This window comes from Ascidiella aspersa, chromosome 6 (assembly GCF_963924565.1).
Source record: "Ascidiella aspersa chromosome 6, kaAscAspe10.2, whole genome shotgun sequence".
Lineage (NCBI taxonomy): Eukaryota > Metazoa > Chordata > Ascidiacea > Phlebobranchia > Ascidiidae > Ascidiella > Ascidiella aspersa.
The window spans coordinates 26,337,418-26,353,855 of NC_139452.1; the positions used below are offsets into that span (position 1 = coordinate 26,337,418).

Sequence of the window (16,438 nt, forward strand, 5' to 3'; positions counted from 1 at the left end):
CGGAGTAAGTCAAGGCGCCAACGCGATACGACGGCATTACGGTGGCAGATAACACGCATAGCAGGCAGCTATATTGCTATAGCGCTTAATATTGAACGGAGCCTTAGACGCCTTAACGACGCTCGACAGGACAAGATAATAGCGATATTGAATCAGATAAAGTCCTACATTCACCAAGCAGCAGTAGGCAGCACAACGGTGTATATTGTTGCCAGCTATGGTACCCGGGTGGCCTGCTATGGTGAGTTTAGCTTGGATCTGTAAGTAACCGATACCCCGGGTTTTGGGATCCGGTTATTGCTCACAGACTATGGCGGGTTTATGCACAGCAGTCAATATGCTGGCGCACCTGAGAGCGCTTAGCCTTTGGACTGTGTTGTCAGCAGCGCTGCATTTATCATAACAAAAAGGAAAGCGGGAAATTTAAGCACTCGTAGATAAGAGCGGTCGCAGAATGTCAGGAGAAAGTTGTAGGTAAAGCAGAACTTCATATTGCAGAATTTCCCAAGTCTTGAATACAGGATACCTGAAATCAAAAATACAATGGGATTTTTCGACTTACATCTGTACAAAGTTAAGTTGTATAACGATATGGATTGTATTATTGCGTTCCGAACTTCGGAAAAAAATCCTAGAAGCTAAAAACTTGCAACGCTCTCGGCGGTCGTATGAAAAAAATAGTTCAACCGTCTGAAAATCCTTTTTTATAGTATAATCTCGTGTCATAGTAGGATTAAATCACTGTATAGCGTATAGCGTCTCAAAGGATTCAAAAGGGCTTCGGAATAATAGCTTAAGATAGTCCAAATCTCGCTAAACTGAATAAAACCTTTTGGTAGTTTCGTTCGAAATACAGCACAACTTACTAAATCATTTTATTTTACAGCTTCAAAGTCAAAACCTTTATTCAGAAACCAAATTGCTGATTTGCCAGGGTGTCTGTCTTCAGTTGTCTTGTCTGAACCCCATCCCTTCTCGACAATATCCAGCTTAAACCGGCGCATTGCAAAAACGGAGCTGGTCTCGAGAAAAATGAAGTAGCCTCAAGTGAGCGTGACCGCAAGAAACATTCACCGACAGGTATTTTTCGTCCACATTTGACCGAAAGGGTGGCTGCATTTTGCAAAACGGCGCAGACTGATGCTTCTGTATTAAGCGTTAAAAAGGCTGAAAGTCCGATAGAGGGCAAGTTTAGCTCGGATTAAGTGTGCCGCTGTGCTTTTGGGCTTTAGCTGCAAAGAACTGACGTAGACGGTGGTGTGGCTTTAATGTAGCGTGAAGTTTAACTTGCAGCAGACAATATGGCGACTTCTCGGCAAATGCTTATCTGGTGTGCAAGCGATTTTCGACTTGGTGTTTATGAGGTAACTGAAATGCTTGCTTGCAAATATGACCGATCCTAATATGCGCTATACAGAGCACAGCTGAATAGTGCAGAAGTTTTGTAAGTTTGTTTGTGGAAGATTTTGTATATCTTGAACGTAGATTCGATATTAGAAGAGGTTGTTAGCTACTTAGGTCTGTGTACAATTTTTAGATCATTGAAACAAACATTAAAGACCATTTGTATCTTGGTTTCGACCATACTATTTTGCAGCGAAAATCATTAGAAGCAGAGATTTTCTTGGTTAATCCACAAAACGATGTGTATATACAAGCGTTGTACGGTATTGTGTTTCTACACCGCACATATGTGTTTTTTTAATAGGCTTGCAACTTACCTAATGTGCCATGTTGCCATTACATAACCGAACCTGGGCTTTAATTGCGGCCAAACAGCAACGAATAAAGTGTAACAAATTATACCTTCTTGAAAAACTACAAGTTTTCTTTTTTTGAGCGTATATATGCACGGCAATATATGAGCATCGTAAATATATTCTAACATTGTAAAGACACTCAATGGCTGTGAAAATTGAGAATATGGCGGACATAAATGCAATGACAAAATATTGAGTTGTTGATGTTACCAGTATAAGTGTATAATCAGTCGTAGCGAGAGGTTTGTTTTTGTGTCCTGTAGATAATTATCCTTTACTCACGATACCTAAACTATAGACGTTTCCCGCATAAAAAGTGCCAACGCTATAATACGCCTCATAGCCACAGCGAGCGTGTTAGCAACAAACGCGTATGACGAACACGAGTATTTCGGTGACCTAACGCGGGCGTTATTGCCCAGATGAAAGCGACGCGTTCGAAATCGCTTTGGCAAAGACAACAAACGCTTTAGACGCTAAGCCGTGGACGACTTTGATGTCCATAAATCGATACACCGACAGGGCAAAGCAAAGGCAAGTCACAAACTTATTGCACAAAACTGCGAAATTGGTCCTCAAAGGCGTAAAAATTCATGGCCGATATTCGCTTGATTATTTATTTCAGTGACTGTGAAATGAAGCATTGTGCAGTATTGTAGGTAAAAACAGAAATATTCATTTTCTGCGATTTACGAATATTGTTTGGCTGTGTTATGGTAACATACCCGGAACTCCGCTATAGGAAAACATTTTTGTGATGTAATGGTTGCCAATATTCTAGTCTTTGCGTTAATGTATCTATATTGTGCAATTTTGCGAATATTTCTTTAGATTCAAATTCACAAGATTGTTTTCTGTTTAACGTTTTGATCCAGATTCTAGCCTGCTGTGAAGTTCTGTATTATACTGTTGACCTAATAAGAACATGAAAGTCTGTAGAAGTATTGAATTTTGAACGTTTTTTTTTTATTCATCGACTATGTTGAAAATAAGCAAGGAGTGAATCGAATGTTTAAAATGCTACTGTACTTATATAAGGGCTTTGATATTCTAAGTACATTTTTAAACAGGGGATACGGTTCTCGTTTAACGTGTAAATAATTTCCATTGACCTACGCGATTACGGCGTCGTTTTTGTGACGTCACAAAACAGTTAAGGTCGAGAAGCGTACCGCGGTATAAAGAAAAATAACTTTTGACGTACGTCTTGCCTTGCTTCGCTTAACAGCTTGCCAACGTTTTAAAGGCTACCTTTTTCGCAAGCCGACCAATTTGCCGGACACGCCGTAATATCTTGTAAACGGCGCCTTTGAAGCGAGCCGCTCGTCAAACAACTAAGGGGTCCGATTTGGGCCTTTGGCCAACACAGTGGCCAAACGAAAATGAGCCATATTTCAATGTTACCCTGTTCATTTGCATGTTTTTTACGGACGTTATGGTACGAGTTTAGAATAGTGTTTTTGTGTCCTTTTATCTTTGTAAGTTAACAAAGTCAAGTCGAGGCTGAAGTTTTTAAGACAAAAAGGCGATTTTTAAAATAGCCAGAAAAACTGGCCGCTGTTTGGTCCAACCTAACGAGCGCCAACGGCAAGAGGAAACTCAACACCGGTCGCAAATTGGTCGGGAATTTGATCCGCTCGGACTTTCCGAACGTCCACGGCATCGACGTGACGACTTGGGTCGTTTTAGAGACTAAAGCAAAATCGGCCAGGCCATTTTCTCTAGGCTGTTGTAATAAGCTTCAATAGCTTTGAGTTAATGGTGGTATGGATTAATGAAGTAACGGCTGCGAAAATTAATGAAGTAACGGCTGCGTTTAAAACCCTCAAGGAATGAATCAATCGAAGCGTGTGTTTCTTTTCTTTACCCATCGGTGTACAGTTGTTTATATTATAGAAGTTGCGCTTATAATTCATTGCATAAATTGGTAAAGCCATGCAAAATATTTCAAACATTAAAATGACCACGAATTTAATAAAGGACTTTAAACTAGAATTGGGGTAAATCTTCGAAAATCTTTCAAAAGGTTAAGGAATCGCTTATGCAAATAAATGATTTTGAACTAGCAACTTTTCCGCGTTGAACTTCATTTTTTTTACTCAAGCACGAAAAAAGTCATAATGGTTAGACCGGGTTATTTTGGGTCGGCCGATAAACCTGGCCACTTGTAACGAGGGCGATTATCGGACTGACCGCTCGGACGACGCAATCAATTTGTGTCCAGGTTCTTGAAGTCCCTTTACGCGCGTTTATTATTTGTGTAACGGACGTGTCGGACAAATTGCTCGGCGTCGAACCGGTCGGTCTACATGTGCATCGACATTTTAATGCTACTCGGCTTTTTATGGCAACCACGCATTTTTTTGTTTTGATATTCTTAGGCGTCTATCATCAAAATGCCAATCCGAAGGTTCCTTTACTTCCGAGATCTGATGAGATCGAAATTGTAAATGTTTGAATACTGCGGCTGCTTGTATTGTTAAACCGCCGGGATTTTAATTTCATCAAGAGAAACATTTATGTCTGGGATTTGTGGAGCTAACTATCAACATATGTAAACTCGTGCGGTTATGAGCAATATTTTAACTAAAAAACGAAAACGAAACATATAACAAGAAAATTGTTTTATGTGCAAAAAATGATACAGCAATATATAAACATATTTTATGAAAAAATATTTTAAAAAACACTTAATGTTTAGCAAAGTTATTTGATACAATGACTTCATTCCAAGTCAAGTTGTTTGCCCAAAAGGCAAAGTCTATTGTTTTTTTTAAGACTTATATCAAGACAAGTCATTTAAAACAGTAACTTGAGACATTGACTTAAGCCCTAACATCACTGATTTATATTTAATTTGTGTGTGTTATAATTTTCAACGTATAATAGGAATATCAAGCCCGAATTGAAGTATAGGTAACATTTTGAACGTTTCCAATATCTCTTTATTCATGTTCAGCAAATGAAATGATTTTGTTGCCGGTTATGTACTGCTGTTTACACAAACAGAACACCGCTACGAATATCAAGGGGTTCGGTATAAATAAAGGGGTTGGTGTCCTGTGTTCTGGGACTGTTTTTGTGTCGTCGTAACTTCCCCGAATCGGCAACAAGCTAATTCGCTATTTGAACCTATACAAGAGCAAGCCGAAAAACGACGTTTTTGGACGGATCAGACGCCGTTTAGCGTCCCCAGTTATGCCGCAAACAAGCCACGTTCCGCCTTGCATTTCGCATCACAGGTCTCGACCTGACAGAGATGACACACACAAAGGGCATACGCCGCTCGCCGAAAGCGCATTTTCGCGTTTGGGCCTCGTTTTGCGGTCGAATTATCCGCGGACCGACGACTGCGAGGTTACGCCGCTTTGCATCTGCAAAGGTTTAGTGACAGGTCGCTCCGCCTGTATTATAAAAGCCCGCCTGGGAATGCGTGAGTCACAATTTTGACTGGTTATGGGTTATATAGTGTGCGGTGGTTTCCCTGAACCAGGAATTGGTCAGTGCTGAACTTACACTTGTAAAAAAATAATCAAAGCCCATACAGAGGTTAGTAGCATTTTTGTCTTTGATACTCTTGCTATATGTCTTACTACATCCTCCAACCATTATGCTTCAAATACTTGACTTGTTTTCCATGTTTTGTGAAAATTTAAGTATAGCGGCCATTTCTTTTTAAAATGTTCAACCATTTTTTTTTGTAACAAGTTTTGTAAAACGTTTGACTTCGCTCTGTCTTGTCAGCCATCTTTTTCCTTGCAGCGCTAAATTTTCAACCTGTTTCTAGAACAGCCAAAACGCTCGAGATGAAAGGCAATTATTGAGGAGTAAATACATATTTACTGTACTTAAAATGCAGGTAGATGTAACGTATGTATAAGCATACAGTTAATAAAGAAGTATAAAAAATATTTCTTTTGTCGTAATCAAGCACCCTTTATTGGTTGATTTGAATATTCTTAATATACGTAAGTCATTCATGACGTTCATTGTTGGTTGACAAAATCTTATAAATGCCTGTTGGAGTATGAAAAAACTCCTAATCAAAAACAATATAAGTCTCGTAACAGAACAAGACCCGCACATAAACATTTTATCACTTTTGAGGCGCTTATTGTTTAACTTAAAACAACAAATATGTTTTGAAGCCTTTTTAAGTTTCTGCCGAATTATGTCAGTGCTGTTTCTATGTGAATCTCCATCAGAGTATTTCTTATTCAACAAGAGTTTGCCTCTATTCACACTATCTATCAGTTAAACTTAGGCAATGTGTTTAGTCGATAGAGGTTCAGATGTCATGTTCGTTGAAAAATTCCACAAAAAAATTTATAACAATCACTATATTTACCTCTACAAATCTTGCCACAAACTTAGTGATCGCTTGCAATACGGTTTTGCCAGTTTCGTAACAATATGTCAGCTTAATCCGACAGTCATCCCTAAAACCCTATACAACAATCTTCTGAATAAGTGAATGTCAATATCGTTGCAATGACCAACATCAATGTTACAACAGCTGTAACTTATTGAATTGCCATTATAAAAATGTTAAGAACCCAACGTTTATTGTTTAAAAGCAACTGGAGCCATTTTGCTTTTCCGACATGTTTCACAGTTTCGCGAAATTCAATGCGCTCCTATACTACTATAACTGTTACCCCAAAATATAGTTTGCATTACACTACTGGGGTGGTACCCATTTTTAAGAGGCGTTTAAAGTTTTTCTCATCTTAAGTATTTGTATGTCATACCCAGCGTTGTGAAAACTATTTAGCCTATAGATTCAATTAAGCCAAATGATGTATATTTACAGCATTTTTGTTGTTCAAAATTCGCCAAGATATTCGACAAAGAAGTATTTTTACAACTACATGACCTATCGGTGCTTGCTGCAGGTTCGACAAATTTCCTTAAAGGCTTAAAATATACCTATAATTACTAGATGAGTCGGTTGTAAAAAATAAACGTCGCAGTAACATCGCAAACGCTTGTGTTTCTCGTTTTTTCGAATGAAGATGAAAATAAATAATTCATTTTGGCGTCTCATGTAGAATTGGAAGTTGCAAAGAACGACTTTAGCATAGAGAATAAACTGTGCTGAAAGGTACTCTAGGTAAGGCAAGCCTTTTCATTTAAAGATATCAAACGTTGTGTTTAACACTTCATTCACATAATAAAAGTGCGCAAATATATATTGTTCAAGGTCTAATCATGGTCTCCTCGTAAATGTTGTGATAATAATAAAAGTCATTCGTATCTGTTGAACATAAATATTCAATTGTTAAAATTAAAAGCAAGCAGAATACTACAGAATTTATTTTTGATTTTTTTTTTAAATATTTTACTTTTAACCATATTTAAAAAAAATCTTATGTTTAGGTCAACTGGTTTGTACAAGTCACTTTGTATTTCAAATAATTATCCAATGAACTAAGAACACATAAGTTCAGGTGCATGAATATACACCTTCCAAAACTAACTCATTTGTCACATTTACTTAAGACTCATTTGTCTAATTTACTTCGAAAAAATCAGGACATTAGCCAAAACAATATGAGTCAAGATACTTAAAGCGTTTAGAAAACGGAGACCAAGGCAAACTGTATAGGGTTTCAAGCGATCCCGAGTTAATCGACTTAAGCCATTACTTAACTGATCCGCGACATTTAGAAGCCGAACCTTTGCGGATTTCGAGGCCCAAACATGGCGGTGCTGACATATCGAAAAGCGCCGCGTTTAACCCATTGTTTTGTCACGCCCGCACGATGCCCAAAGAACATTAACCGGACGAAAGAAAATCCTCACTATGGTGGCAATGCTAAGCACGATGGGGGTACAAAGGGGTGGCCAAACAGGAAGCGCCCCCACATACTGGGTTCCGCGGGCCAGGGCGGCCAAGGGTCACCGGTGCCGCACAAACGGAGCCGGGCCCTTTCGGCCACATCTGGCGGAATTACTAGCTTTTGCCGATCGCTTATTTCAACAAGGCGCGACTCCAAACGTTGCTGAGATGTTTCGGGTGCTGGTTTTGTTTTCAAAATACGCGTAAGCTGTGTGTGGAAGTCGGCCCTGTTTTCTGTTGTTTTGGGAGTCAGGGAAAACGGGAATTGCAGCCTTCAGAAGCGGTTAGCTTTTGACACTAAAATTAGTTGCACGTATTGTAAATAAACTCAAAGTGTACAAACATAATGGTGATTGGAAATACTTTCTGTTGGCCGACTATGTCCACATATTTAAACAGAAATCTTATATCAAAATAATTTTTATGGAAGAGAGCACATTCCTCTGATATTCAAAGTTTAAGAAAGCTTTTTCCCGGATTAGAAAATCAAACATTTTTACTTTTTACTTGTTGTATGAATTTGGGCTTACTTTGCCAAATTAAAAGACATTTTTTTTTTCGAAATAATCTAAAATGGATTATAACAAAGAGACTTATTCATTTTTAAAGCATTTATTTATTCATTTGAAGCATTATGTATATATTGTGACAGAGATGAATATAAAAACGCATTAATGTCTTTAGTACTAGAATAATCATCAAAATAAATCTATTTTGAAAATAATGCAGCAACGTTAGCTATAAATGCATAAAATGGCGACTTTTGAAAACTGTTATGTCTTTTGCAAATATTTAAGTTTTGAGCTAAACAAATTGTCTACAAAATGGCAACCTATATGCAATGGTTTGCAAAAAAAATGCGATAGATATGTCTTATCTTACTTATGCAACAAAAACAAATTCACATAAAAAAAGATTTTAAATTATTCGCTGCATACCTCTAGCTGTGTTGAATTACAGCTTAATATGGAAAGAGAAAAATATGCGCCAAGGAGCATTTGATCAACCATCTCAAACACGCCAAATTAACCGCGACACTCCAAACTCCAAACAACTTCGCAAAACATTTGGACGATTTGAAAAAACGCGCAGAGCGGAAATGAGAAGTTCCGGTTACTTTGTCAAAATTGTCAATAAACAGAAAAAACAGCCAACTGTAGCAGCATCGGCAGTGGAGAAAGGCGGTAAAATGACTCTCGCGCATATGTCAGAAATGGCAAGCACAAGTATGCATAATCGGCCTAGTGATGCAGCTTCGGCGGCCTGACGGGCCATCGGCTGCGGCGTCGGTGTCCGGTTACTGAGACTGCTGGGTTTTAGGCACGGACCACTTGCGCAGTTAAACGCTTCACTTCAGCGACAGAGACAACACGATTTGCCCAAAAGCGTTCAGGGCGGCCGCTTCTCAGTGGGCCGGCACTCTTTTTTCTCCCCAGTATTTCTTATATTGTGCTTAAAATTTGCAAAATTTTAGGTAAAAAATCCGTGTTGTTTTCTGATTCACTAAGTGGTGTCAATTTGATTTAATTACCGGGGTCGTTAGCCCTTGGTCGGTATAAAATAAAGGGCCAGGCACTCAAATATGGCCGTTTTAAATGGCTAGCGGGCGCCCGCACATGTCGAGGTTCTCTTAGAAAAAACAGTCGCCGCTTTTCAACTTGTCATTTTTCGCCTTCCATCCCTTAGCGCGACGTGCTTGTCGAAAAACAAACAGTCAGGTAAATGCTCTGACAATATGCCCCGTCGACGTCGAAAAGAGAAGTTACCTGCTGTTATCCGTGCTGCGTTTTTGCACGTCGTCCGACCATCGATCAGCAGATTAAAGCTGAGCCTGGCCCGGATTGTCTTTCCACCGTTTGGGTATTAGCGCAGATAGGGTTTCGGCAGCGGCGGAGCGGCCACGAGCTGAGAAAATCGCGCCCCAGTGTTTTCCAGACCTTTGCCAATTTTTTTTTGTAATTTTTAGAACGAGCTCTCCAACCTTTTGCTTGCGCGATCAAACGCCAACAAATTTGTTTTGATGTTTTTTAGGTGATTCGTATTTTTGGACGCACAAATGTATTATGAAAAAAAAAACAATACAACTAAACCACAAAATTAATTACTTACATATTGAACTGCCCTTTATATAGAATCGAGATCGTGAGATCGAACCTCATCGAAAGCTATATTATCTTGTACAAATGTCCTTGATAGACCGACTTATTTCCAAGAGCCTATATCTAAAAAACAATCCAGACACTTTTGTATATAAAACTAAGTTGTGATTGCATTTTATTTATGATCATTTTAGTCTGACTACGAATACCTTTCTGACTTTAATATGAGGTCAGCAGAGTCGTGGAGCCACAAAGGCTATTCCAAAAATAAATCTAATCACAATAAACTAAACTTATCTACATAGAGAACTGTTTCATTCTATGACTGAAGTTGTCAAATCGAACCTTACATCATTCTGGATTTTTTTGCTTTCATGAAAAACGTTTATAAGTTGACTGATTTTGGTAGGACTTTTCGTCGTCAGGTGTTTCTATATATGGATTTATACTTTATAATAAAGTGAGATGGGAATCATTTTTAACCCCCACGAAATCGTATAAATTCGAGTTTCCCTTATATGTATTGGATTAAGTCCAAATAAAACCTATCGGTGTACTGAAATAAAAAAACATATACACCATAGCTATAGCATCCAAATTATCCCATGAGAATTTTGATGTGTACGGCAATTACATGTTTGGGTTACATGCATGGTAAGCCTTACTAAGTTGTTGTGTATCCGGCTGATATGCCGACTAATGTTGCTTACCTGACAGGTTCGCTATCGTTTGCTTTCAAATGTGTAGACAAACGCCTAGCTGGTTTGCATCGTTTGGTAATTTAAACACTTCTCGACCTAATGCCTTGAAAGTTGTATATAGAGTGTGCGAAAACAGTTATATTTCGCAAAAAAACAACAAAGCCTCATGAAAGACAACCTCGTTACACTTTTTCTTGGCCATGTTCCCGCGAATGTAGATTCCGGACGATACCCGTGCGACGTAATAATGTGGTAAAGAAAACGGCGTTTCAATTACGCAAAACGACATTCTGCGATCCAAGTGACCGAGAAATATGCTCTTCGTGATGACACATGGAGGCGTTGAATAAAATGCAAAAATGAAACTATAGGATCCGCCGGGAAATAAGCATCCGCCGGAGCAGCTATTCGATCCTGTTTGGAGGTCGTTAGACGCTACGATCCCAAACGCCGAACATCTCAAATACACTGGTGTGCCTTCATTTTTGGGCACATTACCGTTATGAAACGCGAACCGGCCGCAACTTACACGTCTCTGGAAGGGGAAAATCGTTCTTTCTTCCAGGTAAAAGATAAGAAAAACCTTAACCGTGCGGGGCAGAGTGTTTAAGCTGCAAAAAATGAATGGTGAGGGGGGTTGTAGTAAGGGTCCGATCTCAAGTAATCGTAGATTAGCGATAATCATGGATCGGGTTTGGCCCGGCTGATCGACGTACAAGCGTCCGATAGGCGGTAACACGACACCGCTCTGCCGCCTGATCGAGACTTAATGGCCCTGTGCGTCGCACAGTAGAGATATCGCCAATGTTGGGATATTACTGCGCAACGGACAATTTTTTACTCTGTGTATTTGGCGACTGTGTCTTTCGAGTTGCGGTCTTGGTGTACCCGTGTTAGAAAAGGAAATTGAGCTACTCGGTCTGCTAAACTTATTAATTGAATTGTACGATTTTTAACGATTAGGCCGAAGAAAACAAACTGATGACTTTCGAGTGGATTTTCATTTCGTATTTCATTAAGAATTTTGGTTCATTTTGAATAAGACACAATAATCGCGCACTTTCATTATCGACTTAATTACATTAATTTTCAAATACAGAAACACATGAATAATCGACTGATTACCGCTGAATTTTTTGTGTGGTTATTTGCAAGGCAAAACAGTTTTATACAGATTTTAAACTGATGGCAAATACTATGTGCCTTAAATGGGATGACTGTTTCACTTTTTGTCAGAAAAATTTAAAGCATTGCGAGACTGACTTGAATTGGACAGATTTACCTCTTTTAACATTCAAAACTTATGTCTTATCTAACATAATTTACTGTATGACTATCGGTAACAGCCTTTCACAGACTATAGCATACGCCATTTTGCAGGTGGTTGTTTCTAAAGTTGTCGTGAGCTTGTTCAAATTTTCCCCTCAATAATTGCCTGCCGTTCCCGAAACCCGACCCGTTTGCTTGTCGCCGATCTGATTGGCGTAATGCGACAGATAACCGGCTCTATCGGCTCCTTCGGTCCATGTAAAAACGGTTTAAACATGTTGTGCAAACTATAAGGCAATGAAACAGCTCGTGATCAGCAAGATCGACAAATGCTTGCCAAACCTCACAAAAGTATTTTCACTTCAAAATTTCAACGACCTTATTGTATTAGAGCAGCGTTTCTCGACCGATGCGCCATGGAAGGCTGCCAGGTGCGCCGCGAGCAAAAGGAAATAACGATGTATAGGTGCTATTATATAAACATATATTTTTTACTTTCCTATTAAGCTTGGCTCTTTGATTCCACAAATCTTTCATGTAGAAAACGCAATAGAACCTACAAAGCAACAATATCTAAATCATAGGCTACCATAGTAGGCCTATTAAGACCACCGACATAATAAAACACGAATTAAATGGACAAAATAACGTTTTTAGTCTTCAAGGCTGGAGTCCCTTTAAAGATATGCAACTATAAAACCTATATATTAAAAAAATTGCAGGCCATTTAGGAGAAATACCGGTGCACCTAAAAACTTTCGCGCTCGCTTCGCTCGTAAGGTGCGCCGCCACGTTTTCACACGTCTCTAGGTGCGCCCCCAAGTGAAAAAGGTTAAGAAACACTGGTTTAGAGTAAGACCGAAATGCACTACACAAATATTATTTAGTTGGATTTTTCTTGGTTTAATGTTTACCACATATTAATTTGGTCCCAAATTATGGCAAATCACTTGAAGATATTTATTACTTGAATATGTGCACTATCATTTAATGTTACAAAAGTTCTGGGAAAGACAATTAGACGCTCTATGGTTCGCTTAATGACTATGGTAGAATAATCATATATTAGGTAAAGGTAAAACAAAATCTAAATTTTGCGTCCAATATAAGGCAAGTGGTACAACTGTAAAGTTGTTTTTAAAAAACTATAGCACATGATGGACATACAGGGTATTTTGTCTGAGACTTAATTTTCCTAACAAACTAATACAAACTTGTTAAAAAGGATAATTTCAAGGCACGAAAAAAGTTTAACCTGCAAGCGACATAATCACTTGTCCCTTTCGATTAGACGGAGCAGTTTCTCTCATTTCTCTCCCACAAAAAGTTGCCGAGAATTCCCAGATGACGCTGTCGTGCGCACAACTTCCCTCCAAGGAAAAAAGTCACGCAACCGAGATAAAAAAATTACGCGGCTGAATTTGGCAGACTCGATTTCCCGTGGGGCTTTTCCCAAAACTAAAGGTCGCCCGAACCAAACGCTGGAAACATCTACGACCGGATCTAAATATATAACACGGCGAATCAAATTGAAGCGAAGAGATAGCAAGAGGCTTGGGAATATTTTATTGGAAGCTTGTCCCAAAGGCACTGAGAGCAATCCTAGTAGGAAGTTTTGTAAAAAGAGTCACCAAGTATTTTGTGCTATATAAGTTGAAACCACGTCCGTTTTTTCTTGCGACACTAACAAGATAAATTTGTATTGTTGTTGCAACACGCAACGGATGTCTAAAGCCTGTGTTGCTTGATTCCCACTATATGAAGTTCTTAGTTGAAAAGTGCATTGGTCCTTACCTAGCTAAAAGCATTACCAATGTTTTATCACAAATGGGTGTATACGCACACAGCTTACAAAAAGTTGCAAACGATTGGGGAATTTGAATCGACTCACAACTAATAAAACTGAATTTTATTATTCACAAAATCCAAAATCCAGAAACTAACGCTAACCGGACAATTACGGAATGTTTTAACTATAATTAAATCAACGTTTGGCTAAACATATAAACGTAATATATATTCATGAATGGGTGTGTGTGTAATCGGAGTAAGCCGGGTAAATAGCCACTTTTTGTTCACCCTGATGGTCAGTTCAAAACCAACCACAACCTATAGACGTTTGTGCGAGCAATTACTCGATTGTTTTCCGCCAAACACTAGGCTGTGTAACTAATACAAACGTCGATTTATTCGTATGATATGTCCCTTGTACATGCTGTACTCCGACAAAGTTAGTGGGTTCTTGTTATAAAAAGTCGAATCAACGAATTATACATCCTATAAGCCCTGTGAACAATGTACTCGATTTCTAAATGCAAAAATGTTCTATACATATTATACGGAGGACTGGCTAAAGGCGAGTAACGCAGTAATTAATCGTGTAAGGGTCGTTAACGATTTTTATCGAATACTTTTGCATCTAGAAATAAAGTGCATGCCATGAACGCAGGAATGGTGCAAATAAATGAGCTAATTAATGGCATTTGACTGACCAAGTCCCATTTATGCCTGAACCCACGTTTAAGGTAATTACAACATACGAAAAATGATTTATTTTTGCGTGTCCATGAGGTGCTGCGTTCCAAGCTGTCTTTGACATTGACGTTGTTTTATTATGTGGTGTGTCACCAAATCGCAGCTTGCTTGAAGTTCAACTTTATTGAAAATCAGTTGGACCAGACATAAAGGTTTCAATTAAGTCGGCTCATTTATAGTTTTTGTGCATTAAACCATCTAAAAGATCCAGTGTTGCAAACAAGTGTACTTGAGTGTACTTAAGTCAAGTTATTAGTTTAAGTCAATTCAACACTACAAAGATCTCAGTGTATATTATTGGTAATGCCTACTGTAAAATCAAACTCAAGTGATCCTTTTAAAAAAATGTGAAATAACCGTGTTAGAACTAGTTTTTCCCATATGTTTACCTTTACAATTAAACAAGGATTTCGGTGTCTGCGAAATTAGCTTACCATCTTAGCCAGCGGTTCGTCAAGGGATTAAAATCAGCTAATCAGCGTTCGGCTGATCAATAAACCCGTAAAAATAGCGCAGGCAATGCAAGTTTCTCCTATACCCGAAAAGGGCAAAATTTGTTTATTGGTGTTGACGTACAGGCAGGGCGCAAAAATGTGATGGACTGTCTGTGTAATCTTCTCAAGCTTGGCAGGGCTTCAGAGGCGCGGACGAAATTATGTCAGTCGTCAGGGGGGTAGGGGGGGGGGGACGGAGACGGTTAAACCCCGACTGTCAGGCGAGGTGTAAAAACGGCAACAAAGGCATTAGCGCAACTGCAAACATTCGACGCTCGGCCCGTCTGTAGTTTGACTGAGGCAAGGTAAACGCCCTCTCCGTTGGTGGCACTTTTTCGTGGCGGATGACCGTTTAACGCTACATCTGCAGAACCGTGTCGCTTTATGGTAGACGGCATTTTCTAAACCGCGGACAATTTTATTGCTGTCGAAAAAGCCACACAAGCCAATTTCCGTTGTTTTTACCTGTTTTTGAATTTAAGGCTGATGTTTCGAGAGAAGTGTAGCGTATATCAGATATTTGGAGGTTGTCATTTATTGCATTCAAACGTTTATTTATTCAACTTTCAGTAATTTTTCTTTTTTTGTTAATTCAAATTTCCATCCGTTGTCGACACAAAAAATATAAATACGTAGAAGTAACCACGACGAATGAGTTCGAAAATCGGGATAGGACCTACACCTGTTGGAATATGTCCTAAATTATTCGAAAAAGTCCTAAATGGCTGGATCTCACTTGAAATTCTTGCATTTGAAGATTTATTTATCGAAAGAGATAATTTTTATTTTTTTGATTGGTCAAATTTCTATCCGTTGTATACTGTGCTGCTATTTCCAGTTTAGTCTGGTCAATAAGGTTCGTCGTCTCTTGCATTTTAACAATTAAAAGTTTTGGTAACCTCATCCTGAGAAACATGTTCGGCTAATTTATCGTGATGTTTAAAAGTTTTGTAGCACGAAGTAATTTGTATTTGCAGTTTAGTATACTGTTTATGTCAAAACTAATTTACAATATTTTTACCTGCTGTCGATTAATTGTGTTTATTAAAAAGTAATAATAGAAGTACTAATGCCGGCATGAGGCTTGTGGTTGTTTGCAATATTGGTTTAATTGCTAAACGTTGGAATTTGCTTTGCAAAGAAACGCTGTACAAAATTTAATTATTTAAAATGGTTTTAGTGGTTTGTGTAACCTCAAAAACTCATTACCATATTGCCACGATTAAGCCGGTCTCAGCGGAACTCAAAACCAGCACTCTTGTCTCTGGAAGGTGACAAATCACTTTGCCGCTCTGACACAGTTTAACCTTTGACCCTTTTCGCCATCTCTTGCGCGCCAGAAAGGATTGAATCCGTGGCACCGTGGCACAACAAGCTCAGTGGCTGCGACCTTTTAAAGAAAATTACTTTTCGACTTAAAAAGTCCCCGGCATCCTACGCCGGCACAGGAATGTCAAACTGGATTGGTTCGCGGCATACTTGTCCATTTGGGCGCCGTTAAGGCAGTGTGTGCAGTGTGCAACACTTATGGGTCATTTACAAAGTGTTGGGCTTCTTTAGCTTTGGTTGTTTAAACAAATGGTGTTACTTTTGTAGAATTGCAGCACTCTAAGCGAGGGAATTCCGGTTCTATTGCTTAAAAACAGTTGTCTCCCTATTTCGCGCTCTTATTTGAATTGAATTACTCATCGCAATTTGATTAATTACTCAACCGTCGCTATCGCCTCTTTGGTGGCTA

The 16,438-nt window shown here is 38.9% G+C and overlaps 1 protein-coding gene across 1 annotated transcript in view; it reads left to right on the plus strand.

Moving 5' to 3' along the window:
• Positions 1-1,001: 1,001 nt before the first annotated feature.
• LOC146141030 (homeobox protein SIX6-like) overlaps positions 1,002-16,438 on the plus strand; it is a 39,795-nt gene continuing 24,358 nt past the window's right edge. Inside the window, exon 1 of the mRNA XM_083391242.1 lies at positions 1,002-1,080. The gene's annotated coding sequence lies outside the window, so the exon portion shown is untranslated. The remainder of the gene's footprint in view (positions 1,081-16,438) is intronic.